General features: G+C 44.1%; 1 protein-coding gene and 1 pseudogene across 7 annotated transcripts in view; one reads left to right on the top strand and one right to left on the bottom strand.

The window, feature by feature from the left end:
* The window catches only part of Foxn3 (forkhead box N3), a 254153-nt gene that overhangs the window by 49110 nt on the left and 179931 nt on the right, over positions 1-25112 (bottom strand). The window lies entirely within an intron of this gene.
* Positions 30-9868, top strand: LOC105982874 (annotated as a pseudogene).

The following is a 25112-nucleotide window of genomic DNA, read 5'->3' as shown; positions in this document are numbered from 1 at the left end:
CTCTGGGAGTGTAAGAGACCAGCAGCGCCATGGTCCACCTCCTCACACAACGTTCACCTGGGGAAAGCGCCCTCTCAGCCAGTAAGATCTACGATCAGCTGTGCATTTGCTGCGGTAAGTATTTTTTTTTTTTTGTTTTGCATTCCTCCTTCCCCTTCTTCATTTTCTCCTTTTCATTCCCCTCCCTGTTTTACTTTGTGTTTTGTGCCAATACTGGGGCTTGAACTCAGGCTCTGGGTGTTTGTCTCTTAGCTTCTGCACCTAAGGTAGCAACTCTATCACTTAAGCCATGTCTCCTCTGCTGGCTTTATGGCAGTTAATGGGGAATAAGACTCTCAGATTCATTTCAAACTCCAATCCTCAGCTCTGAGCCGCCCAAGGAGTGAAGATTACAGGTGTAAACTACCCCCGTCTTTCCATCTCCCCCTCTTTTTTCTTCTTCTTCTTCTAGTTTTTTTGTTTTTGTTTTTAAAGAAAACGTAGACCGTATATTTTTAACTTGCTGTTTTGGGAACAAAAGTTCTGTTGAAAGTATCTGAACTATGGAATGCAGGCATAGTGTTTCTGAAAGATAAAACTTAGGGCTCAAAAATTTGTGGTCTGTGGGCTGGGAAGGTGGCTCAGTGGTAGAGTGCTTGCCTTGCATGCATGAGGCCCTGGGTTCAATTCCTCAGCACCACCTAAGCAGAAAAGGCCAGAAGTGGCGCTGTGGCTCAAGTGGTAGAGTGCTAGCCTTGAGCCGATGAGCTGAGGGACAGCACCCAGGTCCAGAGTTCAGGCTCCACAACCAAAAATGAGAGAGAGAGGGGAGAGAGAGAGAGAGGGGAGAGAGAGGAGAGAGAGAAGAGAGAGAGAGAGAGAGAGTCACGAGAACTGCCCCAGGCTCCTGATGGTTTCCACATGGCCCCAAATCTGTACCTGCCCACTGCAAAGACATGAAAATAAGGGACAGGGGTAGTACAGAAATGTTTACGAAAATCAAGTGTTGTAGGGAGCAATTAAAAAAATAAGACACTATGAAGACTGTGGTTCAAAAAGCCAGTCCAGGCAGAAAAGGCACATGAGATTATTATCTCTAATCAGCAAAAAGCCAGAAGTAGGTATGGCTCAAATGGTAGAGCACAAACCTTGAGTAGAAAAAGCCAAGCAAGAGTGAGAAACCCTGTGTTCATGTCCCAGTACAGGAGGAAGAAGGGACAGGGAGAGAGGGAGAGAGAAAGATATTACAGATTATCGTAGATATAGTATTTTAAATACTTGTTACAGTTAGGAGAATGGGCTTGTTAGAAGAGACTAGTCTTGAAATAGTAAATTGAATAAAGACTTAGATTTTGAGTTGAGGCTGCAAATTCACTGAGGTCATCCATGGCTTAAGAAAAATTTAAAGGCCATACATAAGGTTAGAACACTTATAAGCTTAATTAGATTTATAAAAATTGTTTAACTGCTCTGGGGAGCTTGTTTGTTGAGTCAGGCAATTGAGCACTTATAAATTTAATAAGTTCGATTTCCTTTATAAATGCCATTTAAAATGTTTAGTGTTTAATTAACTAAGTTTGCAAATGAGACCAAACATTAATAAGTCCCTTTAAAAACGATGGTTAAAAACTGTTAGGCTTATAAAAAAAATTAATGAGATCTGTGAACAGTTGTTAAAACCCTAAAGAAAGGTGAAGTTTTAGATTTTGTAACTTTAATAAAAAAAAAATCCAGAATAAAAAAAGCAGAAACCCCTCCCCCCTCCATGTGTTAATACACACCCTTGTCCCTAAAAGCAAAGAATCAAGTCTTTTAAGTCACTAAGTTGGGAAGGGTGAAACATGTTTATGAATAATCATTGTATTAGGAAACAAGTGGGTAATGACTAAGGAAGGCCTAAAATGCTCCAGGAATTCAGCGACAAGGGACTAATCAAAGAAGGAAACAAAATGGAAGTCCCATCTGACTTGGGTCTAAGCGATAATGTGCTTTTCAAGGTTTGTGAGTTGTCACTCCTCTGCCCTCTCCCCATCCCGGTTTAACCTGCTGCCCTCCTTTGACTTTATAGTTAGTCAAAGTTTCCCAATACTGTTCACTAGACAGGCAAATTTCATGTTAGAGAATTATGGGTAAAGTACAGGTTCCTAGAGCTGGAGGAAGTCCATTAGGCTCTCTACAAGAGTTTATCCTGAGAATTGTCCCCATCTCCTTTGGGACCTTAGTTCTTAACTTCCTTTCCTACCTTAGGAGTGAATGAGGTTGCCACATAACTGGCCCCTGGACAAATATTCTAGGCCACAAGTTTATGACTTACCAATTTTAGGTGTAGAATGGAAGCAGTGTTATTCTACAAATTAAGTGCAAAAGACAAAGACGCCATTCTAGAGAGGAAATAGCTAATTCAAGTGAAGTGGGGGTGAGGGTGGGGGTGGGGGTGGTGAGACCCTCCCACGTACCAGGGAGATTGTTTACTTGCTAAAAATTTAAATTATTTTCCATTAAGTGTTCTGGGTTGACCAGTACTCCACCTCCAATGCTGAACTCCTAAGCAGTACCTCCAACCTTATTTGTCATTGAAGACATGTTTAGTTCACTTGGTCATACTGGAGTTGGATGGGCGAGCCCCTAACCCAATAAGACCAGAGAATGTTGCAACATTTTGAACACAAAAGCTGAATGAGAACCACCAGAGAGACCTGAGCCAGATCTCTCCCCACACCTTGGGATAGAGACCACCTCTATATCCTTTGCCTCAAGCCTTCTGATTTCCAGAATGGTGAGCCTACCATGACCTACGTCCTCTAAGCCACTCAGCACCTGGTACTTCATTACAGCCCGCCCTAGCAAACTAACACATTAAGTAACAGATCTTCAAATCTGACCAGAGATCGACTCACATTCATTTCTAAACTTCTTTTTATAAATCCCAAATTGGACTCCAAGAAAAACAAGCCTGGTCTTTAGTCAACATACCGGTACCCAAGAAGGAGTTTGAAACTGTTTGGGATATGGCTAACCATCTGTGTAAATCATGATCTCCTGTGTCAAAAGAGTGAGTGGCTGTGGTCACAATGCACACACACATACACACACAAGCACACGCATGCACAATATGACTATTTTTAGAGTCTTCTTCCCGATAGCCCAGAACACACTTTCCTGGGTTCATTCCATCACCTAACTACCCTCAACCACCAAGCTTAGTGTCTGCCTTAGAAATTCTTACCCACCCGTCTCATGTGGTATTTCCTCCTATTGCTGTAACATAACTAGTGGAATGTGTGTAGGATGTCGTGGTGCCATTTTTCAAAGGTTCTAGAACCGTGATTCTTGTGAATTCTCAGGGGCAGAGGTGACCAGCAATGAGTCATCTGTGTGATCTCCCTCCCCTTGAGGGCAGGTGTGACTGGCTTCTAGTCACAAAAGCCACCATAGGGAATGGGTGTACTTCCAAGATCAGTGGAAAGCTCACATCACCCAAGCCTTTGTCTTAGATCTAGCAACTCCCCAGTACTGAAAGCATCAGAAGAGTGGCAAGGTCAAAGGAACCTCTAGCAGCTGAGAACAGCTGCCAGCTAACAACCACCAAGAAAACAGAAACCTCAGTTCTAGTAACTGCAAGGAACGGATTCTTAAATCACCACAGGAACTGGAAAGAGGCACCAAGCCCCACAGGGACACATACCTGGGTGATGTTTGCCTACAGCAGCCTGGAAAGCTCTGGAACAGGGAATCCGGATGTACAAAACCAGACATGATACAATTGTATTCTTTTAAGCTGCTGTTTTGGTCTTTTGTCATGCAACATGGACAAAGAATACAGTGATAATCTGATGACAAAGAGGAATCTCACTATCAAAGCCCAGGGAGACATGTATTGAATATCATTTCAGAGATTTGTCTGTTCCGAAATCAGAAATGAGCACCCAAGATATTCTTGAATACTGGGTTACCAAACTTTCTTTTTTTTTGGGGGGGGGGTCTGGTTGTGGGTCCTGAACTCTGGGCCTGGGTGCTGTCCCTCAGCTCTTCAGCTCAGGACTAGCGCTCTACCACTTGAGCCACAGCGCCACTTCCGGCTTTTTTCTTTTTCTTTTTGCTTATGTGGTGCTGGGGAATCGAACCCAGGGCCTCAGGCATACAAGGCAAGCGCTCTACCACTGAGCCACCTTCCCAGCTCCTCCAAACTTTCTTAATAAGGGTAGTGAGGACAGCCATTTTCTATCAGTCAAGTCCAAGAGAAAAGGGAACTCAAACAGGCCTACAATGATGGTACTTGGCCCATGAACGGCCAGCAACAATGAAAAGAATTCAGATTGCAATAAGGACTCTGTTGGGCAAAAGAAGAGATGAAGATAAATCCTACTGTATAAGAATCTTTATTGATGTTTGGGATTCTGAGCACTGGACACAGTAGCTTTTTTTCTGTAAACAAAACGTCATCTATGCTGGAGGCTGCAGGGTCATCTATTTGGAAGTTTATGAAAACATAGTTGGGAATCCATCATTGCCCAAGTTTCAAAAGTCAGATGGGTGGTAGGATAAAGGTGCTAAGAGGCTGAACGTCATGGATCCCACACCAGTAGGAAATTGCCCTCCAATGGCTTTGCTTTCATAAACATGTGCAGGCCTTTTGCCATGTAAGGCATGGTGAAAGGTGCACATTCCTCAGTCCGTGCACATGTAAGGGGCAAGAGGCATATGGCTGTCCCTCTGTCACACACTGAGGACAGTAAGAGGGGAAGGGAGGGAGGAAAACGAGTCATGACACAGGAACCAAGAGAACAGACCAGTTCAGAGACCAGCTGAGGACGGTCTAACCAAAACACTGAGTGCCTAGAAACTCCAAGAGGCTCAGGCCAAGGGAGGAGTGAGGAGGGGAGAGGAAGGGGGAAGAAGAGAGGGAGGGAAGGAAAGAGAGAGGAAAGGAGAGAAGGGGTTCCGGGAAGCATGAACTAACAAAGGCCAGGAACATGTGACACCACGAATTTAAACAGTTCAGTGCCAAAGTTGTAGGTGCTAAAGAGCAAAATGTGCGCCTCATGTCGCCCTGTGGTTTGTCTAGAACTCTGAGCATCCCTCTGTCCATGGGAAAACACCTTTTCTTTCCTGTAACCCAGCTATCTAAACACAATGCAAGTGTACAGCACCCAAAAAAGTGAATACATGAGTTCCGGTCCTCTGCTCTGCTCTGTTCCTTAGGCTTACCATCTCTCCCATCCTCTTCTACCAGACACCCTAGGAACAAGGCCAGGTAGGACGTCATTGGCCCTCTGTGATGAATGGTATCCCCTGTGAACTACGGTTCATGGGCTTCTGACGACAGGAAAGGGTTTGAGCCATGCCTGGCACTCAGCGAGCCCCATCCAGGGCTATCTATCATCACTATTATTTTCATAACTTTTTAAAAAAATTCATTTCTTCTTCTTCTCACTTGTTCTTTCACCATCATTAAGAACTTGCACAAAGGGGTTTCAATTCACCACGTCAGTTTATGAGAACAATGCACCTTGATCACTGTCAACCCATCATTTTCTCCCCCATCCATCCCAACCTTACACTTGATTTTTGTTGTATTTACCATTTCTCCTCGGTCTCCTTCATAAACTCCCACAAGGACAGAGAGTTCTGTTTTCTACAATGATGCACCCCAAGGACTAGAACGGCCATCATGAACGACAGAGATTGGATGAACTCAAGTTTGCTCGAGTTTGTTTTTTGTTTTTTTGGTAGCAGAGTCCCCATCTTTCTCTAGGTTATGTTGTACAACTGAACTTATGGTGTCCTAGTCTTGATCTAGATAGAAGTTCTCTAATTTTTTCCCTTTTTTTTGGGGTGGGGGGTGGTCACAGATAACAGCTTCCATTCGTGAAGATGTGTTTTCACATTGAGTTCCTCATTGGTGGCTCCAAATGACCTTGTAATGAATTTCCCATGTCTTCCCTAAAGTAGCAGGTACCTGGCAGCTTGGAATATGTAACAGCACTGTGGTATGTCTCTCACCGTCTCACCTGTGAAAGGCCATTTATTGCTTCATGACAAGGAACAAATTTAGGTTGTTTTTGGCTTTGATTTACCTCACGTGATTTTTATTATTATTTTTATAATTAAAAAAGAACGAAAGCCCAGTCCACTGGTAGAAAAACAAGTACAAAGGACAGAAAAAGTCAAGCTGGGTGCTGGTGGCTCACACCTATAATCCTAGTTACTCAGGAGACTGAGATTTGAGCATCATGGTTCAAAGCCAGCAGGAGCAGGAAAGTTCATGAGACTCTTATCTCCAATTAACCACCATAAAACCAGAATGGAACTGTGGCTCAAAGTGGCAGCATGCTAGCCTTGAGCAAAAAGAGCTCAGGGACAGAGCCTGGGTCCTGAGTTCAAGCCCATGACTGACAAAAAAGCTTCTCATCTGCAGGATGATATACCTGAAACTCCCTCATATTCTTCAAACACAAATGCCCACGTGCACATAGGTGATACCGTACATAGCATTACTGATAACCAATAGACCCACAGGGTTTATCTAATCAATACAATTACAATTACCGCCTTGACAATTATAGGAGACTACTAACTGTTGCGCTCTTCTATCCCCATTTCAACTGATACAAACTAGGGCAAGAAAAAACAAGACCCTTAATTATATAACCAGGCAAGATTATATAACAAAGGTCCTGATGCAACTTCAACTGTGTCTGTGCCAAGGGAGGGCTCAAAGGCCCCAACATCTCTGTAGAAGTAACAGGAGCCTCTAAGACTTGTGCAGAGCCTTCGCTCTCACCCAGCTGTTGAATGAAGCCCACTCACTCATGATCCACATTCTTCTGCTCTTCTAATCTTGTTTTCCCACAGCAGTGGACAGAGCAACCCCATTCCCGGGTGACGATGATAGTTTGTTAAAGTGACAGTGTACTAGCAATTACAAGACATAACATGAGAAAAGAAAATGAAGAGTGTCAGTTTCTCTGAGAAGCTGATTTCCAGTGTCCAGCATGGCAATGATCATTTCATACTGCTCAAGCCATCTCTTGCCATTTAGAAATGGTAGGATCCCTGATGACAAGATGCACTTTCATGGAGAGACATTTGAAAACCACACAGCGTGTTATTGTTGGAAGAACCCAAGAAACAATCCTAGGAACAACAAAAATAACAACCTCCACTCTTTGCCTACCAGTGTGGGCTGTTGAGCACACATAAATGATTCCTTACCTTTGTCTTCCTGATCAAATCTGCATTTGAAGGCACCCCACACAAAGGATGCTGGTACAAGCTATGTGCCTTGTAGAGGACATTTCTTTGGAATCTGTTATTAATTAAAACCTATCAAGATGCTGCATACACACTGCTCTGCAGTAACGACCCTCCTCAGCCCTCTAAACATTTGTGATTCAAAAGACAGTTTGGAAAGCTGACACCTAATAGAAGCAACATAAATTGCTCTAGTTCACCCTGAAGGAGAGAAGATTATGAACACCAGAATGCAGCTAAGGTGATAACCTGGTGCTATCTGAGGTTGCACAAGACTACAACTAACTATCTTTGGGAATAACCTAAGTTTGAGGAATTAATGAGTGTGGCTTCTGAGATGGCATTTCCTGTCCACTGAGGGGATTTATTTCATTCAAATAACACATAGCAAAATTAACCATCCACAAGAACTTCATCATTCTTTCAAATCCCTTTCCTGAGGGTCAGCCATGTTCCACGTTTGCTTTTTCTTTGCCTCCCGGCCCCCACCACTCCCATTTAAGCATGGGGAAGAGTCTGACCATTCTAAGTGAAAATGCTGTGACACAAACTGTTTCAGAAGTCAGACCACAGAATTTGGAGTCCCTATAGGTCTGGAGGTGGGGTTCAGGATGAGTTCATGTCCTGACTGCTTCTGACAATGCCTTTAAGGGGACAAGTCACATGATGCTTAAACAGGCAGTTTCTCACCTGTTGAGAGGAGGAGATGAAATAAATGAACCACAGTCTGTTGCTATAGAATTCTCTCATTCCAGTCTGGCTCTCCATTTTCTAATGAGAACCACATCACAAGTGGTCCGGCCAGGGGATCTCTACGGAGACCGAGCTTACTCAGCCTCATTTTCTTTGTCAGCCACAGATCAGAAAAATCAAGCAGCTTTCCATTTATCATTGACACCCTCCCCCGTTGCTCAAATAGCCACTTATGTGATTTCAATAGCACATTTGGACTTCACCAAAGACAGACGCCATATGAGTGGAATCAACCTCCCCTAGTATCCTAGGTGTATTAGCTCCTAGAGCGGCTGTAATAAAAGTACCAGATGCTTGTGCTTCACCGATCTGTCTTGACCCCAGCTATTTCTATTTTCCAAGTTAAAAAAATATTTTATTAGCACACATCAATAAGGGGTTTCAAAAGTATTTTTTTGGTTGGATTGGTTTGATGTACTGATACATTGAATATATACATATATCCCCAGACATCTGGAACCAATCCAATAATCATCAAAGTCTTGTATTGTTTTCAAGTGGTGACAGCTGCCCCTGTCCTAGAAGAGGATTTGGCTGTGAGTATCAACATCAATGGCCAGGAGTTTCTAACTTCTTCTCACTTTTCCCCACTACTGTGGTGCTGGTCCTGGGGGCCACACAGCCATCGCCACCAGCCAGGGGCCCTCTAGTTACAGGAACTACACGTTATTTTAGTTGTTTCTACTGTACTCAGACATCCCAAGTACCTATAATCTACTGGACACTCAATGAAGATCCAGTGAGTGAACGTCTCTCAGAACAATGGTCCTTCTGAGTTTTTTTTTTGGGGGGGGGAGAAGGGGTCCGGTCATGGGGCCTGAACTCTGGGCCTGGGCGCTGTCCCTCAGCTCTTCAGCTCAAGGCTAGCACTCTACCACTCTTGAGCCACAGGACCACTTCCGGTTTTTTTCTTTTATGCTTATGTGGTGCTGAGGAATCGAATCCAGGGCCTCATGCATGTAAGGCAAGTGCTCTACCACTGAGCCACCTTCCCAGCCCCATCCTTCTGAGTTTTGAACATGATAAACATCAGGGTGCATTTATTCTGGTAATCATTAGGGTAAGCAAACAGGTATCAATTTCTAGAAAGTTTTAGGAGATTACAAACTAAATTTTTTGCTTTGGGGGAACAATCCTAGTGACCTTCACTACCCCAGATAAAGCAAAACAGTCAACCTAATTACAGATTCCCATTTAATGAACATACATCCAATTCTCACAGGCACAAAAAATTTTAAATACGGCCGCCAGCCCCAGGCGGTAGTTGGTGCCAAAATTAAACCCACCCAAGCCTGCCCCGCTGCCAGAAGGCTTGCTGCCCGCACCATGTCAAAGAAAAAAGGACTGAGTGCAGAAGAAAAGAGAACTCATATGATGGAAATATTTTTTGAGACACTGCTATGTCTGTAAAAGAAGTCCTTCAGAGTTTAGTTGATGGGATGGTTGACTGTGAGAGGATCGGAACTTCCAATTATTATTAGGCTTTTCCAAGTAAAGCCCTTCATGCAAGGAAGCGTAAATTGGAGGTTCTAGAATCTCAGCTGTCTGAGGGAAGCCAAAAGCATGCACACCTACAGAAGAGCATTGAGAAAGCTAAAATTGGCCGACAGATACGGAAGAGCGAACCAAGCTACTAAAAGAGCTTTCTTTGCTCTGGGACCAAAGGGAACAGTGCAAAGCAGAAGTAGAAAAGTACAAAGAATGTGACCCATAAATTGTGGAAGAAATATGTCAAGCAAATAAAGTAGCCAAAGAAGCTGCTAACAGATGGACTGATAATATATTTGCAATAAAATCTTGGGCCGAAAGAAAATTTGGGTTTGAAGAAAGTAAAATTGACAAAATGTTTGGAATTCCAGAAGACTTTGACTACATAGACTAAAATATTTGATGGCGATGAAGAAACTATGAGCTAATCAGTATGTAAATGTTTATAAATATTTTCTAACTGTACTGAATTGTGTAACTTTATCATTTTTATTAATTTTAAATTAAGTATAAAATGAAAAAAAACATTTAAACACATTATAAACTAAAACAAAACAAAACAAAAACAAAGCCTGGGAATCTGGCTTAGTGGTAGAATGCTTGCCTAGCATATACATTAAGTCCTGGGTTCGACTGCTCAGTAAACATACACAGAAGAAGCTCAGTAAACATACACAGAAGAAGGGGCACTGTGGCTCAAGTGGTAGAGTGCTAGCCTTGAGCAAAAGCAGCTCAGGGACAGTGTCCAGGCCCTGAGTTTAAGCCCCAGGACTGGCAGGGGAATCCCCCCTCCCAAATAGCCATGAATGATCAACCATGGGGGGAGTGGGGATAGAGGCAAAAAAAAATTATGAATGAGATAGTGCTAAACAGTAATTTATTCTGCTTTCTTCTTCCCTAAGAGCCTTTGCAGGGAAAGAGTAGAAAATGTTTCCTGTCAAGCTAGCGGAACCATAGAGCTGAATTGGTTATTTCCAAGCGGGCAATTTTCCTAGTTGTAAATAACCAGCAGCTTTGTGAGAATCAATTAGGAGGTTCCTGTCTCTTCTTCGGGAGTCTGATTTCAGTTCATCCATCTTGCTTTGTTAATTTCCTAAATTGGGTTTAAGGGATCCACAGAGCAACATCTATATTCTGTCCCTTGGATTTCCTGGGTGGGGTGGGGGGAGTGGGAGAGGGTAAGGGGAGGTAGCTTTTGTATCTTGGCTGCTTAGAAGTCCAGTAGTGTACTTTCAAGCCTTATTCAAGGCCAGAAAATGGAATGGGATTTATATACTCTGTCTTGCAACAGAGGCCCAAAAGAAAATGATAAGTCATAGGCAAATGATATAAAAATAGATGCCAATCAGCTTTAAAGGCCAAGATGCAAACAATTACACACAGACCAGATTGCATGATGCCCCATGAATCAACTGCTTAGTCTTAGCTCTGGCCCATACGATCTTATTTATGTGATAACAGTGATAATGACGATAATAACATCATACCAATGCCAAGGAGTTGCCAATTATTGAAAGCCTATTATAGTCTAGCCAACTTAGATATAAAATCCTCCTTGTGCACACAAGAACCCTGTAACACCATTATTATTCTCATTTTACAAATGGTTCTTGCAAACATCATTCTTCAGAACTGTGAGGTCAGAGGTGACAGGCATTTGAATCATTATCTACTTGAAAATTAAGATACAGTAGTAAGAAAACATGCGATTAACAGGGAAGCCATGAGTAAAAGGCTTAGACAGGAAACACACACAAAAATATAGCTGAGCAAAAAGCTGGATGTGATGATGTGGCTCAAGTGGTAGAGCACTAGCCTTAAGCAAAAGAAGCTTAAGGACAGTGTCTGAGCCCTGGCATCAAATTTTAAAAAAGAAATATAATTGGCCTTCCCCATCATTCATATAAGGAAGTATCACATTGCAACCAAGATTGGTGAAGATACTTAGCATCTGAAGACCCTTGTGTGGAAGTGTTCACTGTACCTCGTGCAATGTGCTTTCTTATGAGCGATACACCCAGAGAGATGGCAAAACACTCTAGAGCCAGTAGAAACCAATAAATCAATGTACACTCTACAAGGCAATCATCATGATCCAAAAAGGGTCCCAGGGATCAATATGGTCCATATGCACACCCTCCCAGTGCTGTGCAAAGTCACCGGCGATCGAATGGCTTGTAGGAAGCTAGTATGATGTTTACCTCTAGGAGGGAGGTCGCTTATCTTTGGTAGGATGACTTACTTTTCATTATCTTTTTGTACTTGATTTTCTTTTTACTACATACTAAAAGAGACAGAGAAAAGCAAGTTGAGCTGTGTAGGGTAGTCATGGTATACATTCTGCCTCCCCCCTCAGCCCCCGCCTCCAATCCTATGAGCAGGGATAGGGTTAGCCTGGCTCTCAGTGCCTCTTTCTTCTAACCCAGTGTTCATTTCCACTTCTGCAGGAGCCACACAGAGAGTCTGATTTTCTTCCTTCTACGCTTCACTCAATACTTGGCACCCTCAATAATCACGTTAGAAAAACTGCCCGCTTTCCCTGACTCCATGGACTGGATTCGTTAGCAGTGACTCTGATAAACCCTGCATTTCCCAATTAGCGCCGCCATCCGTTATTGCTGGCTCTGGTGTCTCGAGTGACCAGGAGAGGATGACAAGGCCTGAGCCAGACACACACCTGCATCTCTACCCCACGTCCTACCTCCATGGAAACCACTGGTCCCAGAAGGCTAGCGGCTCAGAATCCAACCCAAATGTTCAGGTAGATTTTAGATTTCTGCACAGAAAGTTCTGGTGACGCTTAAGCACTCATGATGGTACACAAATGTCATAGTTTGGCTTAGTTCAGCAAAATTTCCACTTCGGGCAAAAGTCTACCCAGCCTCTTGTCTGTGAATTGCCTGCCATGGTACCATTCATACCTCGGGCACGGTGAGTTTGAGGCCATAAAATCGAGACGCACTGTGGCAGTACAAAGAGATGGACAGGCCTAGATGGTGTCTTCAGCAATCCGCCAGAACAAAAGTTAAGCTTTCTGCTTTCTGGCTGTGTAGTGTCCAGTGAGACATATACCTACCCAATTTGGGTGGTGCTCATTGGCACATAGAGACATTGGTGCCCAGAGAAAGAACCAAAAGATCTATTGGAAACAGAAACTGGAGTTATCCATCCCACTGATGCCTTCCATCCAATGAGGCTATGGCAGCTGGTTAAAGTTCTCTGAAGAACCCCCACACATGTTTCTCGTCTATATGGATAGAGCCCTACCTTGGGCATCTGCCCGCATTCACCATGAGCCTCTGAGGCCATTTCTCTTCCCTTCGAAGAGCAGCACTGATCACCGTATTTGTAATCCCTGACACTGCCCATCTGCACAAGGTGTCTGGGCGAGGTGTTCACATGGCTCCAGTTACACCCAGCTAGAATTTCTACTGCTCCTGGTAATTGGGAGCTGGCTGTGTTGGATAGCCACTCCACCGGGACTGTTCTCTTTCAAAAGTGTTTAGCTTGAAAGCAACAGAATATAATAGATCACTCTGTGCATGGCATCAGAGAAAACAGAACAAACAGAAAGAGGTAAGAAGGTCCAACTGCTGTCCTAACTCTAATCTGAATGCTAACCCTTAGCAGCCTCCCTTCTGCACCGCCAGGCCTACTCTTATGAACCACACAGATCTGCAGTACTACCTCCACAGTTTGTCTGAAGCCAGTTGCTTCCCCTTGCTTGCACTCGAAAGGAGCCTCAAGGAATGCCTAAGCTACCTGCTTGGTTTCCCACAGCTCCTGAGAGCAGCCTGCGGAGGGCACTTCCCATTCCCAGACAAAGTGCTCAAAATGCCAGATCTGTGCCATTACCTTTATTTTGTCTGATTGCATTACTCAAACAGAAAGAGCTATGAATAATAATAATAATGAAGATATCATTAAAGTAAAATATTTGACACTCACAAGATTAAAAGCTGAATACAGTAATCTTCTCATAATCATCGCGGGATATGCAGCACTTAATCAACAATTACAATGGGAAAATGCCCGGGACTTGATGCTTAAGTACCAGGAAAAGGCAAAGGGGAAAGGCAGGAAATCAATGCCACAGGAGGAGAATCTAAATACTGCATGTATTATGATAAGGGAGCCCCACATTTTCCTATCAGTGCTGTGCATAAAAAACAATCAAAACAATCTAACAATATATACCCCAAACCAAAACACTCTAGCAAAAGAGCTATTTAAAAAAAAAAAATCACTTCAAGTATGCATATAACTGTGACACAGTCCATTAATCAGAGTGCTTTTAAAAAGTGTTCATAGCTTTGCTGAGATCTAATTTATACTTTCTTTAAGGAACAGATTCTTTCGCTCCAGATAGATGATAGAAAGTGGAAGGGCCTACATGGAAATCCAGAACCTGGTAGGGCAAAAGGTTGCGTTAAGGTCAGCTCAAGAAGACTTCCCTTCTGGAAGCTGGAGAAAAATATCAGCTGACTGGTTCAGGCCAGTTTGGCCCTCCTCTGCAATGGATGGATGGCCACCACTCAGGGGAGGGTCTTGGATCTTGCCATAACCCAGACCTGCCCACTTACAAGCCACCATCCTGTAACTGCCGCCCAGGGGAGGGTCTTGCTTGCTTCTAATAAACCAATCACCATCTGACCAATTGACAAAAGGGAGAGAAAACAACAATAACAAAAAACAAAACAAAACAAGGTGGGGAGGGACAATACAAAACCAATCGCACAGTGGACAGCGGGTTTCAGGTCCTGTTACTCATTCTCCTTAGTGGGCTTTACTGTCTTTTTGCTAAATAAACGCTTTATAGCTGTGCTCATTGTTCCTAGTTTTATTTTACACCGCCAGAGAACAAGAACCCACCACACTGGAACATCCTGGAAGGACCTGCCAAACGACTTTACAAAATATGTATGCAGATTCACATCTACACTTAACTTTGGTGAGGGGAGGGGAGGAAGGGAGTCTAGATGCCAGGCCAAAATACCTCCTGACCAAGAGGAACTTGTCTAAATGTGATATTTTACAATCTGAGTTTAGTTGGGCTTGAACTCAAGGCCTGAGGTCAATCCCATGAGCTTTTCCCTCTCAAGGCTGGCACTCTACCACTTGAGCCATACATAGCTCTGCTCTTGGTATTTGGCTGGATAATTGGAGATAAGAGCCGTTTCTTCTCAGGCTTGCTTCAAACCTCAATCCTTAGATCTCAACCTCTTGAATTGCTAGGAGTAGAGGTATGAGCCACTAGAGACTGGTTTAAGAGTTTTATCCATTCTAAGGCTCAAATTCTTCATTCAGAATGCTCTAATATGCAAGCAACTGAAACACCAGCATTGTACTATAAATAGCCCCTTTCAAGATGGGCTGGGAAGAGAGCAGCATTTTTAACCTAGATAGAAGTTTGACAGCCATGTCCTCCAGGCCCCAGCCTTGTGGCGTTACTTTGTAAGAACCCGACGGAAATGGCTTCGGCAACAGTCAGCGAGGCCATGCGATGACTTCATGGACACATAATAAGGTTGCCCTTTTATTTCTGGAGCAGGTTTATTTTCCTTCTCCTACAGGTAAATAAAGCAAATCTGACATCATGAAGCACAATTGAAGTAGCAAAGGATCAATGTCAACCACAATAACAGTGCTTCAAAAAATTACCTCAACAACCCTATTTTTTTCTCTTTTTTTTTTTGGGCCATTTTCCATTACCTGTGGATGTGAACGAAGACCGTGAATGGGTAGCTGGAAACTCTGAGTGAAGAATCTACACATAGGCATGTCTGTGTTGCCCCTTCCAATGGAGGACAAGCTCTCTCTCTCTCCAGGATGCCTCAGTTCACATAAGGGTTCCCCTAGGCCCCCCTCTTGCAGGAGAATGAAAACAAAAGCTTCATTCAAGCGGGGGAGGGGGGGCTGCACAAGCAGCCTCTGCACCCATGCAGATTGAGAGGTACATAGCAAAGCATTACAACGGGCAAACAAACCCCAAACCCAACTCACAGTCAAAACATGCATTCGAGCTTCACGCCCGGTATACCTAGAAATTCTTTTCACCCAGAATTGAGCCAAAATGATCCTGACAAACGAACCAAACAAAATCAAGCTCCTCGAAGAGACAAACTATTTTCTTTTACATGAATTCTCACACTGGCAGGGGTATTTTCTGTCTTTACATTGGACCTCAGAATACAAATGCACCCCCCTCAGGCAAGTTCCCAAAATAATCCAGGAGTCTTCAACTCTTTCTCCCTGCCTAACTCATACCTACAAATGACAACCTCAAGCCCTTCGATTGTAAGTAAGCAAGGAGACACAGGGATCTGCCTACGGCCAAGATGCCCAGATTTCATGTACCAATGTCACAAAAACCTGGCAACATGTCAAGAGTCTGAAAACTAAAGCTATGAGACTTTTTCTCTTTGGTCATCTGATTAACCACTAGCTCTTGGCGTGTGCTAATTTGTACACTGAAATACATCTTCCAAAAGAAATTTTCCCTTCAGGATAAGACATGGATAATAAATTACTTCAAAGAACACTATGAAGAAAACCTACATACTTTATTATCTTAAAGCTACAAGAAGGAAACTGGGCGCCTGTGGCTCAGACCTGTAATCTCAGAAGGCTGAGATCTGAAGATTAAAGCTCAAGGCCAGCCTTGGCAGAAAAGTTCATAGATTCTTATCTCCAATAAACCACCAAAAGGCCAGTGTACGTACACGCACGCACGCGCACACACACACAGACACAGACACACACACACACACACACACAGAGTGAATGAATTTACAGATGAGCAAACCAAAGTGCACACACACACACACACACACACACACACACACACACACACACACACACACACAGAGTGAATGAATTTACAGAGGAGCAAACCAAAGCTTGGAGTTAGTTGAAAAGCTAGTTTGAAGGCAGCCGCAGGACTGGAAAACCAGCTTGGAGCTTACTTATTTTTTTTAATGCAGAAAAGCAATGCTAAAACATGGCTATAGACTACCGTAAGCTCGGGTGGGTTGCATATGATCTAACTGCAGAAGTATAAAAGGTAGAGGTGGACAGTCTTACCTCGTCCTTCCCCTCCCTGTCTTTTTCTTTTTGCAATGCTGTCTATCCATCTACCATCTTGACCTTCCTCAACCTTCCGCATGAAATATCAAAGAAGAGTTTCTGGGTAACAAAATATCCCAGAGCAAGAAATGTTTTCTGTGTTTGGAAAGGAGAAACATTTTACTGGACATATCTCATTTGAAAAATTCTTGGGCCTTTTTGGAGGGGAAAAAAAAAGAACCACAAGCTTAGAAATTGGGTATTTCTAATTTTTCCCCCTTTTACAGTTTATCAGCCTCAGGGTTATAAACTACTTGGGAAATGAAATAGAGAAGCCTGTTCCATCCACTCAGACCAACATTTGGAAAAGTAGTTCAACGAGAAGGAAGGAATTTTGAGCAGACATAATAAAATGCTTCAAAATTCACATTTTTCTACCATCTCAAAAAGAAAGCAGAACTTTCTGTGTAGGCTCTGGAAGAGGCCAGAGGATACCCACAGGAGACAGACCCACAATGTGGTGCATTCCAGTACTGTGTAGCTAGCTCTCTATCCTTCCTCTGTCTCTATCCTGCCACCTGCTAGGAACCCTCCTGTAGCCCTCCCACAGGGCGCAGATCAGCCATCACGGTCCAGAAACTCCAACACTTGCATAATTTCTTCAGTAAACCATTTGGTGAGGAAGGGGTGGTGGCAGTAAATATGAGCGTGTTCGTCTATCTGTGTCTCTCTTACATGCATGCACACAGAGCTATTTCACACACACACACACACACACACACACGCATGCACACTCACTGAGCTAGAGGAATTTTACTGGGGAGCCAAGCTGAAGCTCATCTTGTTAGTTGCTAAGCTAGTTGCAAGACTGAATAACCAGTTTAGGATTTTTAATGTGAGAGTAAGAAATGGGAAGAGTTAGGTAGACAGAGTTAAAAAAAAAAAAAAGTTAAAAAAGTTGGACCTAGCACATGGCAATTCTTGTTCCCAGAGTCCCTCAGGCTCAAATGCTTCTTCTTCCCATGATTCCCTAAGTTCCTGTTCAACCAATGAAAATAGATGGGGCGGTCCATGCAGGGGCCATCAAGCAATCAGTGCAAAGACCAGTGGAGACGTGGGAGGAGCTCTAAACTATAACACTACCCTCCGACGACCATATTCCACTCCGATCCCCTGGGAGAGCTCACCACTTCCTTTCAGGGCTTTCTTTTCATTTTCCAATAAATTTATTCTGAGTACCTTAAATACTTCCCTGCCTTTAAATTCTTTAATGAGTAGAGAAAACCAATCTGTTTTTCTAAATGGCATCATTAGGAGCGCTAAAACAAGACTAAAGTTGAATAGTAATTATAAGGGGGTGAAGTATTATGTGGCTAAGTTTGTGAACCCCAAAAGTCATCATTTGTGTGTGTGTGTGTGGGGGGGAACGTAGGGCCTGATCTCTGGGCCTGGGTGCTGTCCCTGAGCTCTTCAGGTTAAGGCAAGTGCTATACTACTTGAGCCACAGCACTACTTCTGGTTTTCTGGTGGTTAATTGGAGATAAGAGTCTCATGGACTATCCTGCCCAGGCTGGCTTCTGAACCGTGATCCACAGATCTGATTCCTGCATAGCTAGGATTATAGGTGTGAGCCACTGGCACCCAACAAAAATCATCATTTTGTCAAAAGGACAGTGGCTTTTCTTGGGTGTTTGGTTGGATATGTTCAGTGGTAAGGCTTGAACTCTGGGCCTGGGTGCTGTCCCTGAGCTCTTTTGCTCAAGGCTAGTGCTCAACCATTTTGAGCCACAGTTCCACTTCCAGTTTTCTGGTGGTAAATTGGAGATAAGAATCTAATTGACTTTCTGCCTGGATTAGCTTTGAACTGAGATCCTAAAATCTCAGTCTCCTGAGTAGGTAGGATTACAGGCATGAGCCACCTGCACCTGGCTACTGTTTTGTGTGAGGTGAGAAGACCTACTTTCCCAGGGCAAGATTCTCTCCAAGCCTGAGTATACACACTACAACATGTCCAAGGTCTACCAGGTGAGGCTGAGCCTGAAACAATGGGTTTCATACACTTAGTGTTCTGAGAACCACAAGGAAGGGCCACACAAGGAAAGAGGTTAGAGACTCTCATAACATTCCCATCTCAGTTCTCATGATGTGGTTGGAAAGACTCAGATCTGACTTTCTGAGAAAATCATACTGAGTAATATCCCCTCTCCCGATTTGGAGGATTGCAGTTCAAATCCAGAATGGGCAAAGAAGTCCAGAGACTGTTATATCTCATTAACCATCAAAAAAGCCAGGAAGTGGAGGTGTGTCTCAGGTTGTAGAGCTCCAGTCTCGGGGGGGGGGGGGGGGGGGAAAGGGGAGAAGAGAATAAGCAAGAGCTTGAAGCCCTGAGCCCTGAGTTCCAGCTCCTGTACCACTTCCTGGGGGGGGGGGGGAGAAGAGCTCCTCTTCTCTCCTTCCCTTCCCCATGGCTGGTTTCAGTCAAATTACATCTTGAGCTGGAGGAGACAGAGACCCTGAAAATGTAGGTGCTATAGTGTACAAAGATAAGATGCCCTCTGGGGAGAGAGTTGAAGGATTTCTTTGGGATACAAAGATAAGAAGTTACCTAGATGAGATACCACACACAGGAATACAACTAAACCTGCCTTCACTATAGAAATCATTTTGATGTAAAATGAAAAGGCAAAAACTTCAATTAAACAAATCTCAAGAGCCAATGATCCAAGAAACGGGTGAATTTCGTTTCATTTTATTTTTATTTTTTCAAATAAAGTCATTCGAATGGTTTAAACAGCTTATTCAAGTGGAATGTTTTAAAATGCCAGGAATTCAGCCTCTTGATTCGAGAGCTCTGGAATTCAAGGGCCTCAAATTGAGAAAATAATACACAAGCAAATGGTTATAATTTCTTCTTTGTGCGTTCTGGCATTGTGTCCTCGCGTGTACTGCTCTGTGCATACTTCTCTAGTCCCTGAGGGCCCTACACCTCTCTCCTGGGACGGTAAGCCAGCACAAACACCAGCCTACTTGAATACCAAACACCGAGCCTTAGTTGAAATCATAAAGAAAGCTCTTGCTTTCAAATTACAAACCAGGGATATAAAATAAGCATTTCAGGGACTCACTAAAATGAGTCTCTTGTGAGTCACAGATAGACTGTACTCTCCAAAGCTTGCCAACAGTGCTGAGGAATGTTCTAGAAATTCCTAGGGAGCCACATGATGGCGTATTTAGAGACCACCTGCAGCAGTAAAGGCCTTTGTCGTTGTCTTACAGGTTTCTTTACTCTCCTTCCCAAAGCCATCTCCCCTTCCAGGTGACAATGCCACAGCACCACTCACTAACAGAGCTCAGCTCTCTGTAAAGCACCTAAGGCATTAGCTGCTAGGTTGGGAGAACTGATTTACAAGCATCATCGCAGCCTTTGAAAATACAGGGACACAGAAGACACGGCCATACTGGGACGCATCTTCCAGGATGGCCTAGACAGACAGATGCTGTATTCGAAGAATGAAAGCATCGGTTCCAAACATTTTTGTATAGACACAGCCATCCTGCAAATGGGATAAATAGGATGCCATTCATTCAGAAAGCACTCAGCAAGCACCTGTGACAGTCAGGGGACTCTCACTGTCCGAGAAAGGCTGGGGCCCTGTTCATTCAGAAGAAACAAGACAGAAAACTAATGATATGACAATTCCATGAAAGGCATGGCAGTGTGCAGACCCCAACAGGAATTTGGAAACAATCTGATGGCTGTAGACAATGGACGGAAAATTCAGGAGACAGCAGAACCAAACAACCTGAGCCAGATCACACACCCTGAGCCAAATCTGCCTGTTGTTACATAGTCTGAACATTTTTTAATCACTTAAAGAAAAAGAAAAAGGAGATGAAGGGAAAAATGTCTCAGGACACAGGAAGATGATCATGAAATTCAAATGTTTACCCATTTTCATTTTGGTGGTAACTGGAGTTTGAACCCAGGGCCTTGTGCTGGCACTCTACCACTGAAATGCAAATTTCAGGGTCCATACATAAAGCCGTTGCGAATGCAGTCACGGTGCTAAGTATACAATGCTCCCAGTGGCTGCTTTCACTGCCTGAGAAGAAGTGGAGAAAAAGCTGCCACATTTACTATCTGGCCTTGACCCAAAAGATGTGCCAATCCCTACGCTAATTAAATTAAACATGACTGAAGTCTCTGCCTTTGAAAGTGCAATGTAAACATACAAGAACATGTCTAAGGTTAGTCTGCAGTGCTGGCGATGTAACACTTTTTAAAGAATCCAAAAACTTCAGCCAAGCTGGGCACCAGTGGCTCACATCTATAATCCTAGCTACTCAGGAGGCTGACATCTGAGGATCGTGGTTCAAAGCCAGTCCAGGCAGGAAAGCCCATGTGATTCTTATCTCCAATGCTTACTCAAAAACAAACAAACAAAACAAAACAAAACAAACTGAAAGTAGAGCTGTGCTCAAATGGTAGAGCAAAAAGCTCAAGGGCAGCACCCAGGCCCTGAGTTCTAGCCCCAGGACTGGTGCAAACGTGCCTGTGTGCACACCCACACCCACACCCCCTACTTCAGCTAGTTATAAAGGAAACAGTCTTTAATATCTCCTAAGCTACTGTTTCTGTTTCACAGAGGATGAATCAGACCAGAAAAATCAAATGATTCTTCCAGAACCGTGGGAAATGGCACGGTAATGACAAAAATCCCTTGCCATTACAAAGTAGGTATTTAGGTCCATCCTTTTGACTGCAAAGAATCAAGCTAACCAAGAAACAGCTGGAGATTAGGATTTAAAACTGCTAGGTTATTGTAGCTAATGGTTTTCTCCAGCAAAACATGTCTGCACATTCATGAACACCAGGACCTTAGAGTCACGATTTCCTCCTCTATGGTCTCTCTCTTCTCTTCTTCCCACCAAGTCCTCCAGATCCAGGTGCCTCAAAAGTCACTGTTCAAACAGTGGTCCTTGAAGATATCCTGGGCCACCTGAGATGAGTCACAAAGCTTCCCTTTCTGTCTGTGATCCTAGTTCTTCTATTCTTGGGCCTTTAAGATTTTTACACTCTTAAAAATTCCTACAAGACTGCAAAATGAAACTCATTCCAAAAGCACCTTGCACATTTAAAATAAATACCCAGTTAAATGTCTATAAATGTAACACTGTATTAGCCAGCCAAGAACAACTGAGCTCAACTCTTATCCAGCTTAAGTATAATATTTAATGAGGGATGTGAGTGTACTACACTTAGCTTAATATGATTGAGATGGGCCTTCAAATATAAAGAGTGTCTAGAACTAAATCAAGTTACTTTAAGCTGTTCTGATTCCTTCCACATACAGATCCTACTTAACTCTTATTTCCTTTATGAAATACTTCTTCCTTTTAAAATTATTTTCTTCCTTTATTACCCATTCCCCCAAATTCTGGTTCCAGTACTGGGGCTTGAACTCAGGACCTGGACACTGTTCCTAAGCTGCCTTCTCCTCCGTGGTCTCCAGCCTCCCTGCTGTTCACTAGACACCGTTGAGGTTTGGAGCCCACAATTTCCTTCTTCAAACTTCCTGCTGTAGCTGCGTCCCTGGGCAAATCCTCACCACTCCAAGCCCTCGCCCCTCATCTGTATACGGTACTGCAAAGATGCAAGGCCAAGACCGTGTTGGTGAGTGTCAGTGTTCCAAAGTGCCTATTCTTTTTCATCCTTGATCAAAAAGCATGGCTCTGCAGCCATAGTGGGAATCCCAGCAGTGTTGCATGCCAATCACATGACACGGACCAGTCCCTTGCCCTCGTGAAGCTCATGTCCCAGTACTGCCATTTGTCTCCCAGGGTCATGATACTGCCCTCCCTCCTAGGACTCCACAGTATGAATGAGTTAAAATGAGCAAAGCACTTAATCACACAGTTTCATAGAGCAGAAGCACAATACTGTCCCGTATCCCCACCATCCCCTCCCCACTGGCTCCCTTGGGAGCCAGTGGCTTAACCCATCTCAAACTGAGATGCCCAAGTCAAGTAGGGAGTGCAAGGCCAGGTGAGGAGATGTGGACCTGGGCGCAGCCTGAGATGGCCACGGGGTGAGCCTCGCTGCTCCTCAGGAACTGCAGAGAGGCCAGGAATTCACATGTTTACGTGCAACTTCCCGCAACGAATCCAAGTTTCCCAACTCTTCCTGTCTACCCAACAAATGCCACCTTGTGTCCCCAGTTATTGGGTCCAGGCTCCCACAGCAAGTCCGCCAAGCTTTGTTCAGATGGCCTGAGAAGAGCTTGTCCCTGTCACCCTGCAGACCCTGCGGTCCTCAGGCCACACTGGCTGGCCACACCCTGCCCACTGCGAGTTGGGCAGGGCCCCCTATGGCCTGCCCCCCCCCCCCACAATGATGCACTCAGAGGCACTTAGCAGGAATCATAGCTGAGCTAAGTGCTTTAATGACACTTGGGCATCGATTTAGAGATGTTTTTATCCCCTGCTTGGATTTCTTGCGCTGGCTCATCTCCAGCCATCCAGCTTTCTTAAGAGGCGAAGATCTCAGAAGCCAGGAGCTGCTCTGGGAAGCTCTCCCTGGCACAAAAGCAGCCTGCCCCTTGGCCTTCCTGTCCCTTTATTTGAGGCAGGTCCAGAGAGCAGAGGGTGCAGTGCAAAGCTGAACGTCACTCAGACGACATTCCTTTCACCAGCCACAGCCCGTGTCACTTTCTGCTTTCATTTCTACAAATCCAGTGTGTGTGTGTAGTGGGGGAGGGGCGCGCGTGGCAATTTTCAACCATGCAGACTGGAGTCAAACACAGGGAAAACTGGAGTTCTTAGAATATCTGACCCAGGCTGCCTGCATTCACTCACTCGCTCATTTATTCATTCCAGGTTTCAAGAGCCATGGGTTCATTTCATGCCTGACACATAAGGCCCTGTGAATAGTGTGTGTGTGTGTGTGTGTGTGTGTGTGTGTGTGTGTGTGTGTATAGAACCCATGTGCACAACGTCTTTATTAAAGGTATATTCCCTCCAACACAGAGGCTGGTTGGGGGCTTGGGAAAGAATCCCTCCTCATCATTCTTGTTGAGGCATAGAGAGACAGCTATAAATCACACGCCTCTATTTGGCCATTAGTGAGTGGCACCACAGGCTGGATACTGATTGGTGACTTACACCTGTAATCCTGGCTACTCAGGAGGCTGAGAGCAGAGGATCACGGTGTGAAGCAACTAAATCCATGAGATTCTCATTCTCCAATTAATCAGCAAAAAGTCAGAAGGGGCTCCAGTGGTAGATTTGCATGAAAAAAGTTAGAAGACCTACCCTCCCCCCATACACACACTCACAAAGTATCATACAGACAAAACCAATCCCAGCCTTGTGTTCTATTCTCAAAGTATACCACAGAATGCTCTAAACAAAGCCTGGTACCTGCCAAGGTCACCCTGGGTCGGTAACCTGTGACCTTCAGGTAAACACCAGGCACATTCTTCATTCCTGACCTCCAGAAAAAGGCAGTCTGCAAAGCAGTCTTCCTCCATCCTGGTCTCAGGGCACCTAAGGAAGGAAACAGCTTCTCAGAGCCCCACAGCTCCCCGGCAAGCCTGAAGGGCAGGGGAGGGGCGGGGCTGACCTCTCACCTAGGGACTCATCTAAGTAGCTCTGAAGGAAAGTGCTCCCTTCAGTGGCCTAGGTAGTGTTCATCTTAGGTAGAACACACTCTTCCAGCGCTAGCTCCTTGCTGCTCTCTCTGCCTGTCTAAGATGTCTGCTGCCATTTTCAAAAAGGAGATAAGAGGCTAGGCACTAGCAGCTCATTCCTATAACCCAACCTATCATTCCTATAATCCAACCTACTCAAGATGCTGAGATCTAAGGATCTTGTTTCGAAGCTAGTCTGGGTAGCAAAGTCCTGAGACTTTTATTTGCTAATTAACCACCAAAAAACTGGAAATGGAACTGTGTTCAAGAGAGAAAAAGCTAAAAGACAGCACCCCTACCCCTGAGTTCAAGCCCCAGTACTGGCACCAAAAATTTAAAAATGCAACAAAGAGAAAGACTGATCTTTTAAAGGAACAATTGGTATAAAAAGGGACTCTCACATAAAGTGCTCCAGTGGCCTGCAAATGGGGGGAAAATCAATCAATCAGTAAGAATGTGTCACTGCCAATCAAAGAGGAGAGCTAGACCCAAATGGACACAGGGAAGGAAGCCGGGGCAGGAATCACATATGCCTTCGAGGGCCTCATGGTTTTGTCGTTTTCCGCGAGGCCAGGACAAACAGGCTGTGTAGAGATCTATTTTGGTCACACAACTGCAAACATATGATTTATGAAGATGTTTGGCGCCTGGCTCCCAGGAGATGTGTGCATCAGGCTACTGTGGTGCCTGCCTGTGAAAATCAGAATATCTGACTGTTTGCTCATCTTTCTTCATCCCACTGAGCAAAGTAAAGTCGAAGGCACTGATCCCTGAGGAGAGTCCCCCACCCCCAAGTGATAGAGTTTTCTTCTTTGCATTACCTAATTTATGAGGGGTTAAGGATGTATATTATTGCATGTGGCATTCACTAGCTTCAACACTATA

Source organism: Dipodomys ordii, unplaced genomic scaffold (assembly GCF_000151885.1).
Source record: "Dipodomys ordii isolate 6190 unplaced genomic scaffold, Dord_2.0 Scaffold2, whole genome shotgun sequence".
Lineage (NCBI taxonomy): Eukaryota > Metazoa > Chordata > Mammalia > Rodentia > Heteromyidae > Dipodomys > Dipodomys ordii.
Note: the sequence above shows the minus strand (reverse complement) of the source record. Positions and strands in the feature narration are given on the sequence as shown.